General features: G+C 45.1%; 1 long non-coding RNA gene across 1 annotated transcript; it reads left to right on the top strand.

Annotated features, from left to right (window-relative positions):
* The first annotated feature begins 10,556 nt into the window (after positions 1-10,556).
* LOC141152911 (uncharacterized) lies at positions 10,557-14,652 on the top strand. Its single transcript, XR_012247192.1, has 2 exons — positions 10,557-10,602; positions 14,363-14,652. It is a non-coding gene; the product is annotated as an uncharacterized lncRNA (long non-coding RNA).
* The last annotated feature ends 311 nt before the right edge of the window (positions 14,653-14,963 follow it).

The following is a 14,963-nucleotide window of genomic DNA, read 5'->3' as shown; positions in this document are numbered from 1 at the left end:
GAATGGAGGGAGAAGGGGAGGAATTTACCACATGTGTCATGGTCACTAATACTGCTGAACATCTTAATAATTACTGGCATTTGTAGATTTCAATATCAGATATATTTTCTATGTACAATAGGGAAGAGAATATAAACTTCCTAAAAGAAGAGATTCAACAGAAGATAAAAATCTTGGAGAAAATCCAGCAGTCTCTGTAAGTGCTGAGATTTATTGCGCTAATTAAAGCTAATGTTATAGATGAGATAATGTCAGTCTGTGCTCCCCTGCACCCCAGAATCGTCAGTCTGTGCTCCCCTGCACCCCAGAATCGTCAGTCTGTGCTCCCCTGCCCCCCAGAATCGTCAGTCTGTGCTCCCCTGCCCCCCAGAATCGTCAGTCTGTGCTCCCCTGCCCCCCAGAATCGTCAGTCTGTGCTCCCCTGCCCCCCAGAATCGTCAGTCTGTGCTCCCCTGCCCCCCAGAATCGTCAGTCTGTGCTCCCCTGCCCCCCAGAATCGTCAGTCTGTGCTCCCCTGCCCCCCAGAATCGTCAGTCTGTGCTCCCCTGCCCCCCAGAATCGTCAGTCTGTGCTCCCCTGCCCCCCAGAATCGTCAGTCTGTGCTCCCCTGCCCCCCAGAATCGTCAGTCTGTGCTCCCCTGCCCCCCAGAATCGTCAGTCTGTGCTCCCCTGCCCCCCCAGAATCAGCAGCCTGTGCTCCCCTGCCCCCCCAGAATCAGCAGCCTGTGCTCCCCTGCCCCCCCAGAATCAGCAGCCTGTGCTCCCCTGCCCCCCCAGAATCAGCAGCCTGTGCTCCCCTGCCCCCCAGAATCAGCAGCCTGTGCTCCCCTGCCCCCCAGAATCAGCAGCCTGTGCTCCCCTGCCCCCCAGAATCAGCAGCCTGTGCTCCCCAGCCCACCAGAATCAGCAGTCTGTATTCTGCAGTCTTAGTACTGGGTCCCAGAGTTCACTCCCCACCAATCATACAGTGATGGAAGAGTCTAGAAATATCAGCACCCTTTAACCGTTTGTTTCATGTTTCCGTTTACCTTCTATACCTCCCATTTACATTGCTTCTCACCTTCCCCAAAATACTCAATGTTAGAAAATATTATTCTACTCAAGGTAATAGATGCTTGAAACAAACTTCCAGCAGATGTGGTATTCAGTGAAGATTGATTTTCCAATTACTGAGATAGGAGATGACAGTTGGTGCTTATTAAATTCTATGGAGAGGGGGGAGGAAGAGGAGGATGGAGCAGCTAGAGGCAGATGGACATTCTGCTGCAAGTTCTCTTGCAACAACAGTTACAGTTCTCAATAGAACTTTCTTGTGTGATGTTGCTCATTTAATATGATGGCTTAATATTTGAGATGGATTGGGAAGGCACAAATCAGAAGTGGACATACCATTGGTGCAGCCTCTGTAGATACACAGGGGCCCCAGAGCTTAGGGGGGCACTTTCATCTCCATAGTAGGTAGAATGATGCATTATGATGAGCTATTGGACTACAAAAGCCCATATAATATTCTAGCATGGGGCACTTTTCTGTCTGTGTCCACTCCTGGCATCAATGCTCATCAAAAATCCTAATAACTACATTCATAGATTAACAATTCTTACATTTAGTCCACAGCTACACTGTTTCTGTATTCTGGATTCTGTAGTAGATGGGTAACCAGTGCAATGACTGGCACAGAGTAGAGGCATCGGTGTAGTGGTTGGAAAGGAATATGATCCTGGCTGTTGGATTAAGGATAGATTGGAGAGGGGAAAGTTTAGTAAGTGGGAGACCGAGTAGTAGAGAGATGCAATAGTCCAGACAAGTAAGTAAGCGACAGTAAGAGGTTTTGCAGAGTCACATATTTTTATACCTAGACTATAAAGTTGACACGATATTTCATACTGGTGAATTCTCACCCAGCAGCGTGATTCCCTATACAACTTTCCTTTTTTTATATCACTTTACCATTTTATATTTATGATATGCACCCCCTTCTTCTTTTGTATGTCCCCCACATCCATGTACTTCAATAAAGGTTTATTTTACTTTATTACATCCATACTGACTTGTTTTACTGACTTAATCTGTTAGTTTTCTGTGGCTTTTTTTAGTATATAGTGTGTGTATATGTATACAGTATATTAGTGTGTATGTATACAGTACATATGTATACAGTATATAGTGTGTATATATATATATGTAGTATTTGTACAGTGGGTTAAATAAGTATTTGATCCCTTGCTGTTTTTGTAAGTTTACCCACTGACAAAGACATGAACAGTCTATAATTTTAAGGGTAGGTTAATTTTAACATTGAGAGATAGAATATCCAAAGAAAATCACATTGCATAAATTAGATAAATTTATTTGCATTTTGCAGTGAGAAATAAGTATTTGATCCCCTACAAACCATTATGAGTTCTGGCTCCTAGAGACCAGTTAGACGCTCCTAATCAACTCGTTACCTGCATTAAAGACAGCTGTCTTACATAGTCACCTGTATAAAAGACTCCTGTCCACAGACTCAATTAATCAGTCAGACTCTAACCTCTACAACATGGGCAAGACCAAAGAGCTTTCTAAGGATGTCAGGGACAAGATCATAGACCTGCACAAAGCTGGAATGGGCTACAAAACCATAAGTAAGACGCTGGGTGAGAAGGAGACAACTGTTGGTGCAATAGGAAGAAAATGGAAGAAATACAAATGACTGTCAATCGACATCGACCTGGGGCACCATGCAAAATCTCACCTCGTGGGGTATCCTTGATCATGAGGAAGGTGAGAGATCAGTCTAAAATTACACGGGGGGGGGAACTTGTTAATGATCTCAAGGCCGCTGGGACCACAGTCACCAAAAAAAACATTGGTAACACATTACACCTTTAAAGGTTTAAAGTCCTGCAGTGTCCACAAGGTCCCCCTGCTCAAGAAGGCACATGTGCAGGCCCGTCTGAAGTTTGCCAATGAACACCTGGATAATTCTGTGAGTTATTGGGAGAAGGTTATGTGATCAGATGAGACAAAAATTAAGCTCTTTGGCATTAACTCAACGCGCTGTGTTTGGAGGAAGAGAAATTCTGCCTATGACCCAAAGAACACCGTCCCCACTGTCAAGCTTGGAGGTGGAAACATTATGTTTTGGGGGTGTTTCTCTGCTAAGGGCACAGGACTACTTCACCGCATCAATGGGAGAATGGATGGAGCCATGTACCGTAAAATCCTGAGCGACAACCTCCTTCCCTCCGCCAGGACATTAAAAATGGGTCGTGGCTGGGTCTTCCAGCAAGACAATGATCCAAAACATACTTCCAAGGCAACAAAGGAGTGGCTCAAAAAGAAGCACAGTGAGGTCATGGATTGGCCTAGCCAGTCTCCAGACCTTAATCCCATAGAAAACTTATGGAGGGAGCTGAAGCTCCGAGTTGCCAAGCGACAGCCTCAAAATCTGAATGATTTAGAGATGATCTGCGAAGAGGAGTGGACCAAAATTCCTCCTGACATGTGCACAACCCTCATCATCAACTACAAAAAACATCTGACTGCTGTGCTGCCAACAAGGGTTTTGCCACCAAGTATTGAGTGTTGTTTGCCAGAGGGATCAAATATTTATTTCTCACTGCAAAATGCAAAAAAATGTATCTAATTTATACAATGTGATTTTCTTGTTTGTTTTTTTTGTGTTTTTTTTTTTTATATTCTATGTCTCAATATTAAAATGAACCTACCCTTAAAATTATTGACTGTTCATGTCTTTGTCAGTGTGCAAACTTACAAAAACAGCAAGGGATCAAATAATTATTTCCTTCACTGTATGTATACAGTATATAGAGTGTGTATGTACAGTTGAAACCAGAAGTTTACATACACTATAAAAAAGACACATATGCATGTTTTTCTCAATATCCCACATGAAATCAGAAGAAACCTTTCCCTTTTTAGGTCTATTAGGATTACCATAAATTTTAATATTTACCTCCAAATGCCAGAATAATGCGAGAGAGAGAATGTTTTAAGGCATTTTTATTACTTGCTGCAAAGTCAAAAGCTTACATACATTTCATTAGTATTTGGTACAGTTGCCCTTAAACTGAATTACTTGGGTCAAACGTTTGGGATATCCTTCCACAAGCTTCTCACAATAATTGGTCGGAATTTGGGCCCATTCCTCCTGACAAAACTGGTGTAACTGATCCAGGTTCGTAGGTCTTCTTGCTCGCACCTGTCTTTTCAACTTTGCCCATAAATTTTCAGTAGGATTGAGATCAGGGCTTTGTGATGGCCACTCCAAAACGTTGACTTTGTTATACTTGTGCCACTTTGTTACCATTTTGGCAGTATGCTTCTGGTCATTGTTCATTTGGAAGACCCATTTCCGCCCAAGCTTTAGCTTCCTGACTGATGTCTTGAGATGTTGCTTCAGTATTGCCACATAATCTTCTTTTCTCATGATGCCATCTATTTTGTGAACTGCACCAGTCCCTCCTGCAGCAAAACAACTCCATAACAATTGACACACCCGTGTTTCACAGTTGGGATGGTGTTCTTAGGCTTCCAAGTTTCTCCCTTTTTCCTCCAAATGTAACGATAGTCATTATGCCCAAAAAGTTCCATTTTAGTTTCATCAGTCCACAGGACATGTCTCCAAAAATTAAGGTCTTTGTACCTGTGTACATTTGCAAACATTAATCTGGCTTTTTTATGTTTCATTTGGAGTAATGGCTTCTTCCTGGCAGAGTGGCCTTTCAGCCCATGTTCATACAGTACTCGTTTCACTGTGGTTATTGACACAATCTTACCAGCTTCCGCCATCTTCTTCACAAGGTCTTTTGCTTTTATACTTGGGTTGATATGCACATGGCGGACCAAAGCACGCTCACCTCTGGGACACAGAACCCGTCTCTTTCCTGAGCGGTATGATGGCTGGACATTCCCATCTTGTTTGTACTTGCGTATAATTGTACAGATGAGCGAGGCACTTTCAGGTATCTTGAAATTGTACGCAAGGATGAGCCAGACTTGTGTAAGTGCACAATTCTCTTCCTGATATCTTGGCTGATTTCTTTACACTTTCCCATGATGCTACACAAAGCAGCAGTGTGTTTCAGGTGTGCATTAAAATACATCCACAGGTGTGTCTCTAATTAACTCGGATGTTGCCAAAAAAACAGACGCTTCCAAACACATGACATCACAAGGGCAGTCCAGAATTGTTTAAAGGCATAGTAATCTTAGTGTATGTAAACTTTTGACTTTGCAGTAAGTAATAAAAATGCCTTAAAACATTCTCTCTCTCATTATTCTGGCATTTGGCAAATATTAAAAATTATGGTAATCCTAATTGACCTAAAACTGGAAAGGTTTATTCTGATTTCATGTCAGATATTGAGAAAAACATTCATGTGTCTTTTTATATAGTGTATGTAAACTTCTGATTTCAACTGTATATATGTATTATATAGTGTGTGTATATGTATATAATGTGTATGTATACAGTATATAGTGTGTGTATTGCACAGTATATACAGTGGGTACAGAAAGTATTCAGACCCCTTTAAATTTTTCACTTTCTTTCATTGCAGCCATTTTGTAAATTTTAAAAAGTTCATTATTTTTTTTTCTCATTAAAGTACACTCTGCACCCCATCTTGACTGAGAAAAACAGAAATGTATAATTTTTTGTAAATTTATTAAAGAAAAACTGAAATATCACAATGTCATAAGTATTCAGACCCTTTGCTCAGTATTGAGTAGAAGCACTCTTTTGAGCTAGTACAGCCATGAGTCTTCTTGGGAATGATGCAACAAGTTTTTCACATGTGGATTTGGGGATCCTCTGCCATTCTTTCTTGCAGATCCTCTCCAGTTCCGTCAGGTTGGATGGTGAACATTGGTGGACAGCCATTTTCAGGTCTCTCCAGAGATGCTCAATTGGGTTTAGGTCAGGGCTCTGGCTGGGCCAGTCAAGAATGGTCACAGAGTTGTTCTGAAGCCACTCCTTTGTTATTTTAGGTGTGTGCTTAGGGTCATTGTCTTGTTGGAGGGTGAACCTTTGGCCAAGTCTGAGGTCCAGAGCACTCTGGAAGAGGTTTTCGTTAGAACCCTCCTGTTTGTTTTTTCCATCTTGTGTTTTGCGATCACGTGACCATCTGCCTTTATATTCCAGCTCCGCCCTTTTGGTTGTGCTGGACTTCAGTGTTGTTTGACTGTTTTGCTAGCAGGTGCTTCTGTGCCTTTCTCTGTAAGCATCTAACCGATCTCACCAGGAAAGGTGCGTATACGGTCCAGTGGACTACTGAGGCCATTGAAGCGTTTAAGTATCTCAAAGAGAGGTTCAGTTCTGCCCCTATCCTTATGTAGCCTGATGAGACCAAGCCTTTTTTGGTCGAGGTCGATGCTTCATCGGTGGGGGTCGGAGCAGTTTTGTGTCAGGAGAACAGGGATGGAGTACATCCTTGTGCCTTCTTTTTGAAAAATTTTTCGGAAACCGAACTGAATTATGATGTTGGAAATCGGGAGTTGCTGGCTATTAAACTCGCGTTTGAACATTGGCGTCATTTTTTGGAAGGCGCTAGATTTCCTATTCAGGTTTTCACAGATCATAAGAATTTGATCTATCTGGATACAGCCAAGCGCTTGAATGCCCGTCAAGCAAGGTGGGCACTTTTTTTTTCTCGGTTTCATTTTTCTGTCACCTATATCCCTGGTACTAAGAATGTTAAAGCCGATGCTTTATCTCGCAGCTTCTCTCCTACGGTCGGTGCCGAGGAGGAGGAGAGCATTTTACGGAAAGGAGTTATGACAGCATTGAACTCCGTTTTGGAGAATGGGATTCTGAAAGCGCAAGATGATGCTCCATCTAACACTCCCCATGGGAGGTTGTTAGTGCCTAGAGCCTTTAGGAGAGATTTGTTTGTGGAGTGTCATGAGTCTCTGTTGGCAGGTCATCCAGGAATTTCTGAGGCTAAGAGACTTATCAGTCACAGTTTTTGGTGGCCTGGATGGCAGAAGGAAGTCATCAAGTGGGTGCGTCAGTGTACTGTGTGTGCTAGGTCAAAGGCTTTACATACTCCTGCTGCGGGGTTGCTTTGCCCTATGGAGGTTCCTAGTGCGCCTTGGACGCATCTCACAATGGATTTTATTACTGATCTGCCAGATGTGTCATTTGGTTCCATTCATTAAGTTGCCCTGCGCCAAGACACTCGCTAAGGCGTTTGTTAAGGAGATTGTCATGGCGTTCCCACAGATATTGTTTCTGATAGAGGACCTCAGTTTGTGGCTCACTTTTGGCGTGCTTTTTGTGACAGCTTGGGAGTCCATTTGTCATTTTCGTCTGGGTATCATCCTGAGTCTAATGGACAGACTGAAAGAAAGAACCAGGATGTTGAACAGTTTTTGCGTTGTTTTGTGGCAGACAATCAAGAGGGGTAGTCTGAGTTTCTGCCTCTCGCAGAATTTGCTCTTAACAATCATACATCCTCCTCTGCTGGGTGTTCTCCGTTTTTTTGTTGTACTGGGAGACATCCGTCTTTGGGTTCGTTCTCCAAATTGGGGTCGGCTGTGCCAGAGGAGGAGAATTTTTCCAGTGATTTGGAAAGAGTTTGGACTAATGTACGTTGCAACCTTCAAGAGGCTAATAAGAAGTCCAAGAAGTATTTTGACAGGAAACGTAAGGAGGTTTTGTTTACTGTGAGTGACATGGTTTGGTTGTCCATTTAAAGTGGGTCTATTTAAAGTGCTTCAGGTTGTTAATCCGTCTGCTGTTAGGTTGGATGTCCCTACTTCCTGGAAGATTAATCCTGTGTTTTATGTTTCCTTGTTGAAAAAGGTTGATGTATCAGATAGGGATGCCACTGTCACAGTTCCTCCTGTGGTGGAAGACTGCGAATATGACATTTCTCGTATCTTGAATTCTAGATGGCATAGAGGGAGATTACAGTATCTTGTCTCCTGGAAGGGTTTCAGGCCTGAAGATAACTCCTGGGTAAGGGCAGATGATGTCTCTGCTCCTAGGCTTGTTAGAGCTTTCCACAAGAGGTTTCCAGATAGAGCTTGGCCCGGAGGCTCCGGAGGATCCTCATAAAAAAACCCCTCCTGTTTGTTTTTTCCATCTTGTGTTTTGCGGTCACGTGACCATCTGCCTTTATATTCCAGCTCCACACTTTTGGCTGTGCTGGACTTCAGTGTTGTTTGACTGTTTTGCTAGCCAGGTGCTTCTGTGCCTTTCTCTGTCAGTTCGCTTGGTCCTTCTGGGACCTCTAGTAGTTTTTTGTCAGTTTGTCTTTTTGTGTTCTGCAACAACTTCTCTGTTTAGGAAGTGTCCCATTTTTGTTCCAGTCCTTAGTTCTTTTAGGGACCCCTCCCCTTATGCTATAGGTCTTCGTTCAGACTAGCCGAGGACTAAGACGGGTCTGTTCAATAGGAGCAGGCAGCCCGCTACATCATAGAGATTCAGCGGACCCCGATCTGCATGGCCGCTACTAGGTAACAGTCAGGGTCAGCTAATCAGTGGGGTCTCCATCTGGATCCAGATGTCTGCTTCCATAGTATTTGGGGCAGATCCTAACAATTGGTCATCAGTATTCTAATCCTGGGAGACCCCTTTATCTTTGTGATGGAGGAATAGAGAAATTTTGCTTAGAAAGTATTTGGGTTGGAGTAAGAAACAGGGGAATTTCCTCTGTCTGTCGCACTACTGAGAACGAACCTTTACAGATCCAAATCCCCCGTTACTGCACATTTACATGAGATAATATGTTTCATGTATTGTAGGGACAAGACCACCAAAATCCAGAGGAGGAAGAAGGTGAAGACCATCAGGAGCAGGTAAGAGCAGAGATTACTGAGCGAACCTTCTAGATCATGTAGCGGACTGGATGGTGGAACCACTGTGCTGTGATCTGAGGAGAGCCTGAGGGGCCTGACCAGGTGCCTCACCAAGTCCCACCTCAGATGCACGGGCACGGCCGCTGACGGAACTGAGATCCGAGGAGAAACGAGGGAGGCTGGACCAGGTGCTACACCAGGACTGACATTGGGTAGATGGCAGCTTAGCCCCAAGGGACAGGAGGCAGGAATGGTAGACTTGGCAAAGACTGTCTGGCACGGCTGGTAGACAGGCAGGCAGGTGGATACGGCTGATGGGCAGGCTGGTGGGCACAGCCCCTAAACTAACCAACCACAACAATGTTAAATATAAGAAACCTTTATTTGAATCAGGATTCACATAAGATAAATAGTAATAGAGTAAAAAAGAGCCGCACACTGTGAGGGACAACAAGAAAGGAAAGAGATCAGCTAAAGATGCAGACTCAGTCTCTGTAGGGAATATTACATATAAACAGAAATAAAGTGCATAAGCTTATAAATAAGACAACAGCCAATAGTATGTATATGCATGAATACAATACCTCCAGGAGACGGGCACATGTGGAACCTGATGCATACACCCGCTATCAACTTGCGCCGTACATGTATAATGAATGTCCGTAAAGAGTTAATCGATGGCGGCTTTATTCTCTTGAATGGTGCAAGCTGCAGTACTGGGCACTTCCATTCATTCGGATGTTGACCAGGACAGACTATAAACTGTGCTACTTACCTACTGTGTCAGAAGATCAGGAGATCCGCTCATATTTCATGAGTCTTCTGGACGTGTTTGTAGATTAAGTGACTGCACTCAATATCATGGGATCTCTGAGAATGGAGGATGTAGAGTAAGCAAGTGCACTCAATATCATGGGATCTCTGGGAATGGAGGATGTAGAGTAAGCAAGTGCACTCAATATCATGGGATCTCTGAGAATGGAGGATGTAGAGTAAGCAAGTGCACTCAATATCATGGGATCTCTGGGAATGGAGAATGTAGAGTAAGCGAGTGCACTCAATATTATGGGATCTCTGGGAATGGAGGATGCAGAGTAAGCGAGTGCACTCAATATTATGGGATCTCTGGGAATGGAGGATGCAGAGTAAGCGAGTGCACTCTACATCCTCCATTCCCAGAGATCCCATCATATTGAGTAAGTGAGTGCACTCAATATCATTGGTATCTCTGGGAATGGAGGATGTAGAGTAAGCGAGTACACTCAATATCATGGGATCTCTGGGAATGGAGGATGTAGAGTAAGCGAGTGCACTCAATATCATGGGATCTCTGGGAATGGAGGATGTAGAGAAAGCGAGAGCACTCAATATCATGGGATCTCTGGGAATGGAGGATGTAGAGTAAGTGAGTGCACTCAATATCATGGGATCTCTGGGAATGGAGGATGTAGAGTAAGCAAGTGCACTCAATATCATGGGATCTCTGGGAATGGAGGATGTAGAGAAAGCGAGAGCACTCAATATCATGGGATCTCTGGGAATGGAGGATGTAGAGTAAGTGAGTCCACTCAATATCATGGGATCTCTGGGAATGGAGGATGTAGAGTAAGTGAGTGCACTCAATATCATGGGATCTCTGGGAATGGAGGATGTAGAGTAAGCGAGTGCACTCAATATCATGGGATCTCTGGGAATGGAGGATGCTTTTCTTAACACTCATGTTACCTTGTTTCTATCTTTCTTTTAGGCTTCGATCCTTCTTCTTCTATTTCTGCTGCAGAATGTAAAGCAGTGGGTATACAAGATCCTTTCTTACATGTCACCCCCAGGTCTCACCGTCATTCTGTAATATGTTGCCTCCAGCTTTAAGATTGACATTTCTAGTACCCTAAACTTTTACTAACTTATAACTAGCTGGTATAATTCATGGTTGTCAATGTGGATCTGAAACAGTTTTCTATGTCTGCTGTTCTTTGTCTGCATTTGGGCATTTAACACATCATTCCCCCAATGACAATGTTTTACACAAAGCTCCAGATCTGTATAGTTATTGTTAATATACAGAAAGGCCCAACAGGAGATTTCTTTTTTGCATCTTTTGTGAGTTTTTTTTATTCTCCCTCAGCCCCTCCGGGTATCCAGCTTAACAGGGCTGAGTGGACCGTCCTATTCTTCCCACATTTATTTCCCAGCAGCACACGGCTTCTCCTTGGTGCTTCAGGCCAGCTCACCATTTATACTCGGCCAAACAGTCTATGGAGAATTTTAGAGACAGCAGGGCGCATGCTCGACTGACAGCATTGGAGCCATGGGATGAAACATGAGGGGGATTTGCTATAAGGGGGAGAGTTAAATATGAGTTGAATTGGCATACACAAATAAATATGGTCTTAATTTTTTTCATACATAATTATGATTTTGGGCCCTTTTAAGTGAACAGTTATTATAACAAACATTTTTACAGTGTATGCAGTTTCCAATGACCACATAATTTTACAGGCATTTACTTAATTTTTTTTCTGCAAAATCGTGACGTCCTTGTAGTTCTAGCAAACTATGTAGTTAATAATTTAATCATTATTAATCAGGATGGTTAAATATTAAGAAACGTAAAAATATTGTTCGTCTGTTACTTAAAGGGGTTGTCCTGTCACATCGCAAGATATTGATTACCTATGCTTAATATATGTCATCAATATCAGATTAGTGGGGGTCCAACACCCGGCACCCCCACCGATCAGCTATTATAAGCTCCGGCCTATTATAAACACATTGAATAGAGTTACAATACGGGGTCCCAGTCAATGTAAAGCGATCTTCACCAGACAATGCGGATCAGGTCCTAGAACAGCTTAGAACAGCTGATCTTTGGGGATACAGTATATCACAAAGTAAGTACACCCCTCATTTTTGTAAATATTTTATATTATCTTTTCATGGGACAACACTGAAGATTTGACACTTTGATATAATGTAAAGTAGTCAGTGTAGAGCAGGGGTCTCAAACACGCGGCCCGCGGGCCCCATGCGGCCCCTGAGGCTGCTTTATGCGGCCCGCAGGCACAGACCCCTTGACGATCCCGACCTGGTCCAGGAGGAGCCGCCGACAGCAGCGCTGCATTGCCGCACAGAGACTGTTTCCCAGCACTGCATTTCCAATGCCAGCCGCCGGCCAATCAGAGGCCAGCAGCTGATATCTGCGTGTCGGCGCAGCGAGTATGACATCATTGCCATACGCAGCTATCAGCTGCTGGCCTCTGATTGGCCGGCGGCTGACATTGAAAATGCAGTGCTGGGAGACAGTCTCTGTGCGGCAATTCAGCGCTGCTGTCGGCGGCTCCTCCTGGACCAGGTCGGGATCGTCAAGGGGTCTGACTCTGTGGTGCCTGCGGGCCACATCTGCAGGAAGGCCGCCGAGGGAACGGAGGACAGGTGAGAATCATCTTTTTTTTTTTCTATTTTATGTGTGTGAAGAACAGGGGGCACATAGCCACAAGAGGGGACCTGGATGGGGCACATAGCCACAAGAGGGGACCTGGATGGGGCACATAGCCACAGGATGGGGACCTGGATGGGGCACATAGCCACAGGATGGGGACCTGGATGGGGCACATAGCCACAAGATGGGGACCGGGATGGGGCACATAGCCACAGGATGTGGACCGGGATGGGGCACATAGCCACAGGATGTGGACCTGGATGGGGCACATAGCCACAGGATGTGGACCTGGATGGGGCACATAGCCACAGGATGTGGACCTGGATGGGGGCACATAGCCACAGGATGGGGACCTGGATGGGGGCACATAGCCACAAGATGGGGACCTGGATGGGGCACATAGCCACAAGATGGGGACCTGGATGGGGGCACATAGCCACAAGATGGGGACCGGGATGGGGCACATAGCCACAAGATGGGGACCGGGATGGGGCACATAGCCACAGGATGGGGACCTGGATGGGGCACATAGCCACAAGATGGGGACCGGGATGGGGCACATAGCCACAGGATGGGGACCTGGATGGGGCACATAGCCACAGGATGGGGATCTGGATGGGGCACATAGCCACAGGATGGGGACCTGGATGGGGCACATAGCCACAAGATGGGGACCGGGATGGGGCACATAGGCACAGGATGGGGACCGGGATGGGGCACATAGCCACAGGATGTGGACCTGGATGGGGCACATAGCCACAAGATGGAGACCTGGATGAGGCACATAGCCACAGGATGGGGACCTGGATGGGGCACATTAGTTCAAGATGGGGACTTGGATGGGGAACATTACTACAAGATGTTTGCCATTATTACTATATGATGCTAATTGTAAGACAATATTACTGAATGTGGCCAATTGGGGGAAACAAAATTGTAAAAATCTAAAAAATAAAAATAAAGCATGAAAAAATATTGGGCACTAAAAATGCTGTTTTATATGTAAACTAAAGTAAACACAAAAAAGTGCACGTTTATTATCACCACATCCATAACGACCCAAGCTATAAAAAAATAAACACGGAAAAAATGTTCAAAAGGTGTATACAAAAAAAAAATGGTATCACTAAAAATGTCTCATTGAACAAAGAATGCGGCCCCCCAAATTCAAATTTTTTCCATGTGCGGCCCATATACCCAGCCGAGTTTGAGACCCCTGGTGTAGAGCTTGTATAACAGTGTAAATTTGGTGTGCCCTCTAAATATCTCATACAGCCACTAATGTATAAACCGCTGGCAACAAAGGGGAGTACACCCCTGAGTGAGTGGCCAAATTGTGCCCAAAGTGTCAATATTTTGTGTGGCCACCATTATTTTCAAACACTTAGCTCTCTTGGGCATGATGGTCACCAGAGCTTCACAGGTGGCCACTGGAATCCTCTTCCACTCCACCATGATGACATCACGGAGCTGGTGGATGATAGAGACCTTGAGCTTCTCCACCTTCTGTTTCAGCATGCCTCACAGGGTTTAGGTCTGGAGACATGCTTGGCCAGTCCAACACCTTTACCCTCAGTTTCTTTAGCAAGGCAGCGGTCGTCTTGGAGGTGTGTTTGAGGTCATTATGTTGGAATACTGCCCTGCGGTTCGGCTTCCGAAGGGAGGGGATCATGCTCTGCTTCATTATGTCACAGTACATATTGGCATTCATGGTTCCGTCAATGAACTGTAGCTCCCCACAGCCAGCAGCACTCATGCAGCATGAAACTATGACACTCCCACCACCATGCTTGACTGTAGGCAGGACACACTTGTCTTTGTACTTATCACCTGTTAGCCACCACACACGCTTGACAACATCTGAGCCAAATAAGTTTATCTTGGTCTCACCAGAACACAGGACTTGGTTTCAGCAATCCATGTCCTTAGTCTGCTTGTTTTCAGAAAAGTGTTTGCAGGCTTTTTTGTGCATCATCTTTAGAAGAGGCTTCCTTCTGGGACGACAGCCATGCAGAAAAAATTGATGCAGTGTATGATCTGAGCACTGACAGGCTTGACATCTTGTGACTGAAATGCGCTACAACATTATTGTGTTTTATCTCCACTATATAGGCAGAACACCGCCGCCACTCTCCACCTGGGGGCAGAATACCCTTGCCACTCTCCACCTGGCAGCCGACCACCACCGCCACTCTCCACCTGGCAGCTGACCACCACCGCCACTCTCCACCTGGCAGCCGACCACCACCGCCACTCTCCATCTCGCAGCCGACCCCCACCGCCACTCTCCACCCGGCAGCCGACCGCCACTCTCCACCCGGCAGCCGACCGCCACTCTCCACCTGGCAGCCGACCGCCACCGCCACTCTCCACCTGGCAAATAAAAAATGTTTTGGTCTCTACCTTTCGTTCCTACCTATTTAATTTAATTTCATTTTCTTTACCCTTTTTGTTTACATGCTGCTCTCCAGACTGGGCAACTCCCTGTGCTTTCTTTTCTAAACTCACAACCAGAGCTGGCACTGCTTGGCTCAATGGTGCAGCTCTGCCTTCTGCCCGCCCAATACACAGCATTGGCTGTTAGTAACCTGCCCCAGCACTGACCTCATTCACTCCAGCGTTGGCATTGACTGAGCAGTGATCCAGAAAGGGGCTGGAGATTGTACAAGTTAAGGGAAAGACCCTCATGACTGGAATTGGCTGGGAGGGATAA

Source organism: Phyllobates terribilis, unplaced genomic scaffold (genome assembly GCF_046119375.1).
Source record: "Phyllobates terribilis strain yellow unplaced genomic scaffold, ASM4611937v1 Scaffold_7__3_contigs__length_470593459, whole genome shotgun sequence".
In the NCBI taxonomy this organism is placed as follows: Eukaryota; Metazoa; Chordata; class Amphibia; order Anura; family Dendrobatidae; genus Phyllobates; species Phyllobates terribilis.
Note: the sequence above shows the minus strand (reverse complement) of the source record. Positions and strands in the feature narration are given on the sequence as shown.